Source organism: Zingiber officinale, chromosome 4B (genome assembly GCF_018446385.1).
Source record: "Zingiber officinale cultivar Zhangliang chromosome 4B, Zo_v1.1, whole genome shotgun sequence".
NCBI lineage: Eukaryota > Viridiplantae > Streptophyta > Magnoliopsida > Zingiberales > Zingiberaceae > Zingiber > Zingiber officinale.
Genome location: NC_055993.1, coordinates 121,299,151 through 121,304,173, shown reverse-complemented (window position 1 = coordinate 121,304,173; position 5,023 = coordinate 121,299,151). Strand labels below are relative to the sequence as shown.

The 5,023-nt window shown below is 38.6% G+C and overlaps 1 non-coding gene across 1 annotated transcript; it reads right to left on the bottom strand.

Annotated features, from left to right (window-relative positions):
• Positions 1-3,055: 3,055 nt before the first annotated feature.
• Positions 3,056-3,161, bottom strand: LOC121978810. The gene has a single exon (XR_006111154.1). It is a non-coding gene; the product is annotated as a small nucleolar RNA R71 (small nucleolar RNA).
• Positions 3,162-5,023: the final 1,862 nt, after the last annotated feature.

Genomic DNA, 5,023 nt, shown 5'->3' with positions numbered 1-5,023 from the left:
TAAAACATGCAGTCGACTGCCCTCTGTGGAAATTCGACCGTTACATCCCAACGGCTCGATTCCACACATTCTGTGCAGTCGACTGCTAAAACATGCAGTCGACTGCTATAGTACTGCTACAGTAAAACCCTAAAAACTAGGATTTTACTCCGAGTACAATCTCTCGTGCACTCGTACCCTCACCCTTATGACTCACTTGATGCTTCCTTTGCAGCTTTGACCTTTTACCTTCAAGCCTACTTCCTTTGGCTCTCGTCCCTCGGATGCATTCAAGCCCGCGGCTCATCCCCAATGCCATCCTTCGCGTATGCCTCGAAGTCGCTTCCCTCGGCCCTTGTCCTCGCTGCCTTGTCCATGGTCCCTCAGATGCTCCATCCTTCACCAGACCCGAAGCCATCAACCTGAGTCACATGTGTATCCTGCAAACCTGCACAACTCAAATACACATATCAAATACAAGGGTGAACCTAACTTAAACCCTTTGCCCAAACACCAAAACACATGGTCGCACGGACCATTGGGATTGCTCCAACAATAACTTCCCTTGAAACCTTTCTAATGACTTTCCTAGATATTTTAGAAGCATTGGTCACACTAGTCTCTGATGTGCGTAGATTATATACTCTTTTATGCATGTTTTTACGCACATTTACATACTTTGAGCATGCTTGATCTATGCATTTTTATACTTCCAGCTTTCCTTTTAGCATATTTACTCTTTTGGTTCGGAGATCTGCTTTTTGTGCATTTTCTGTACACAGGAGTCGATTTGGTGAAGAATCTACATCTTTGGGCATGCATTGGAGGAAACGAAGGGAGAAAGCACCGGGCCGTGTACCTCACACGGCCATGCACTGGGATGGAGCTCGGGCAGTGTGGAGTTTGGCACCAACAGAAGAGGAAGATGACATGGCCGTGTGAACCTCGCACGCCCGTGTCAAGATTTGAAGCCAACCAGAGCAGAAGCCTTACATGGCCGTGTGGATCTACACGGCCGTGTGAGGTTTCCAGAAAGCAAGCAGGCTGTGGCCGTGTGCACCACACGGCCGTGTAGCATTTCCAGAGAGCAGAAGGGTCCTGGCCGTGCGAGTCACACGGCCGTGTCACGGGGCCGTGTGGCGCCCGATTCCCTCCTCTATTTAAACCCTCCTTCATGAATTGAAAGGGGATCTCTCCCCCTTTGGGAGAAGGCAAGATTTGGTGGTTTCCTCCCTCTCTTGGGAGGATTTCTGGGCGATTCTAAGGGAGTTCTTGACGATTTCGACTCCGGAGCGAGGATTGGATCCGAAGACGAGGCTTCTTTGTAGATAAGTTTTCTCTTTTTCCCTCTTCTTGTTTTCTTGGATTGGGGATTCAAGGAATGCTTGTAATCTCTATTCTTTCGGGTTTTCTTCCTCGATTCATGGAGTAGATCTTGTATTCTAGGATTAAGGGAGTATTTGTATGATGGATTGATGTAATCTCTTATGGATTTGCCATTTTCTTGTTTCAATGACATTATCTTGCTTGTATCAATTAGATCTTGAATGATTGATGGTGGTTTGTGCTTAATTCTCATTCTTGATTGATTGTTTGGATTTCTTATGGACTTGGTAAGGATAAACTCTCACTCGATCATTCGAGGGATCCACGTGACAGGTGCAAGCCCGTGTAAGGACGTTTGAGAGATAATCTTGAAGAGGAAATAGGAATATTCAAGAGAGTAGGATGGATTCTATGATTAGCTTCTTGTATCTTTATAGATTAATAAGGTGTGGGCTTCTATGTTGATATCCGAGGAAGGCATAGTAATAGGTGCGCTTCTGTGTAAGGACAAAGTAGGTTCATGTCTAATTAATCCTATTTAGATACATTTCTCAGTCCTTAGCCGGTTGTCTATTGCAAGAGGGAACCGGCAACTTTCTACATGTTTGGCAATTGAGGAATAAGAATTGGTGAACCATTTACATTCAAGAAATCTTACAAAGAAACCGAAACTCCTAGAATCTCCCTTTATCATAACCCAAAACACTAAACTCTTGTTTGTTGATCTCTAATATTAGATTTGTTTACCTTTACTTTGCTTTTGAAACGATTGGATAGTTGTTTAGCTAATTTGCATTGAGACATTTCTAGTGCTTATTCCAGTCCCTGTGGATATGATAATCTTTTATATTACTTGCGACATTTCCGTACACTTGCGGAGCGTAACAAGTTTTTGGCGCCGTTGCCGGGGACTGCGCTATAACATTAGGAATTATCAATTGAGTTAGACTAAACATAACTTTTCCTTTTTTCTTTTGATTTGCATAGTTATAACTAATTGTTAGAAATCTGTTTTCGTAAGTTTTTCCTTTCTTGAATAACATTCTTGACAATTCTTTTTGTTGCAATTCTAATTCTGATTCTAACTTTGCATTCCTGATTTCTAGTACTCTAATCTAACTTTTCTCTGTTTTCTCTTTTGATCTTGTTTCTTTCTTCTTTTCTTTTGTAAACATATCTTGCAATTTTTAGCATATGAATTATTCTAGACATTTTTCTTTTTTTCTTTTATCTTTTCTTTCTTGTTTTCATTATGCACTTTCTTTCTTGCAATTTAAATTCTGCATTTGCTTTCTTGCTTTTCATATTGCATTTTATTTCTTGTTTTTGATTCTTGATAATTTTCTTTTTCTTCTTGAATATCCATGAGCACTAACATGTCAAGCAGGACCATGAGAAATTTTTCTACACCCTTTTCTGCAAGATTTTTATCTCCCATTGTGCAACCTCAAATTGAAGTAGAAAGTTTCCAACTAGAACCAGAGATAATTTTCATGATACAAGGTCACAAATTTAGAGGAGAAGTATCAGAAAGTCTTTATCTGCATCTTGAAACATTTTTAGAGATTTGTGATTTGGTGAAATGTGAAGGAGTATCAGCAAATGCAGTTCGATTGATGACATTTCCTTTCAGTATCAAGGATAAAGCAAGGACTTGGCTATATTCTCTCTGTCCTCAAAGCATCACAAGTTGGGAACAATTGGAGAAGCAATTTCTGAATCATTTTTTTTCCTCCTAGTAGAACGGTGTATATGAGGAATTGCATAACAAATTTTGCTCAGGGATATGGAGAATCATTATTTGAAGCATGGGATAGATTCAAGAGTCTTCAAAGACAGTGCCCTCATCATGGTTTTGAAAAATGGTTGATTTTGCACATATTCTATGGGGGAATTTCTTTCTCAGATAAGAGTTTATTGGATTCATCAGCTGGAGGTTCTTTTATGGACAAAAGTGTAGATGAAGCTTATTCCTTAATTGATCAAGTGACATTGAACCTCCATGAATGGTCGAACAAAAGTTGGATGGAATTTCCCTCAGATATTCAAAAAGTGCAAGCCATAAATGTAAGAGAGCCTGTCAAACAAAATGAAATTCAACCACCTAAAAATGTTGAAATTCACAAGTCACAGAGTGAGGAGTTCAAACATTTGGGGGCAAAACTTGATAGTATTGTTTCAAAATGGTTTAAAGAAGATCCCCCTCCTACACAGTCGAGATCCAATGAAAAGTGTGATGATGTTGGGTTGAGAAGTGGCAAAAATCATGAAGAACTTCTGAAGAATGACATGTTTAGAATTGAGGAGAAGAATAATAAAAGATCACAAGAACTCAATTCCATTTCTCTAGGAAATTCCCAAAGGCCAGAAGTACCTTTCCCTCAACAATTAATCACACCAACATTAGATAAGCAAGTTGGACCTCCTCCAAAAGCTCAAAGGGAATTTGGGAAAAAGAGAGTTCAGTCTTTCCCAGGACCTTCACTAAGGGTTCCTTTTCCACAAAGGTTAGTGGGGGTCAATGAAAATAAAGACTTCGGCAAATCCTGTGACACTAATATGGTTGAGTGTAGATTTTTGAATATATATGAAGATGAAGATTTTTCAGATGAGGATTTTATTGATAATGTAGTGGTAAATAAGTTTTCAGATCTATCTCAAAATTTTATAAGGTGTTATAGTGACATCGAATTTTCAGATGATGAATGTGATGTGGTAGATCAACTTAAAACTGCAAGTGAAGTTATTGATCCTCTTGTTATTGATTCTCCTATTGAGGACATAGATGTTGGTTTATTTTTTGATGTATGTGTTGATGATGATGATATGGAAGAATGTGTGTTGTAGAAGCGACATCTCAAGGATCACCACCTTTGTCAAGACAACCCTTAGAGGTTTTAAGAATTGATCATGTTGTGGAACAATGTGTAGGGACTTATACAGAGCTAGTAGAGTCTCGAGAATCACCATCATTGATATCATCAACACCTAAGCTAGAGCCAGAACCATCATTTGATTCAGAGGAAGTCACATCTACATGTTTAGAAATTTCAGGTATTTCTCAACAAAGTAAGGTTAGTATTTCTTGTGATCTTTTGGAAAACTTTATGGAGGTACCTATAATTGACTTTGTTGGATGTGATTCAGTTTTTATTACTTATTCATCTTATCTTGATATGGTTCTAGCTCTATACTATATAACATGCTTGTGGGAGATTTGTTTTTCTTTTGGATGTGCAGATTTCACATGGGCCAATAATTGGAAGCTCAATCTGAACAGTCTTCGACCACCTTAAAAAATTTCCAAGAAGACGAAGATGGAGAGAGTTATACTTTACTTTGTAGCTCCTTTGATGAAAGCTCCCTCCATAATAAGAGCCCTTGGTAGGAGGTTTCTAAAATATCTTACCCCTCCAAGAGCAAGATTTAGATGAATCTAATGAGGTGGTCAAGCTAATGACCTTAAACAAGCGCTTCTTGGGAGGCAACCCAAGTTCATTTTCCTTATTTTCTTTTATGTCTTTAGTTCTCTCTTTATAATAAACATGTATCCTCTACTTAATTTTTCTTGTCTATCTTATTGTTGTAGAATTCAAAGTTGTGGAGGAATGTGAGTATTGGATGGAGGAGTATCTTTAAAAACATGAACGTCAACCATTTGGAGCTCATCACTTGGTAACTTCTTTTAAAATCTCCTCCACATTGTTTTTAGTTTTCA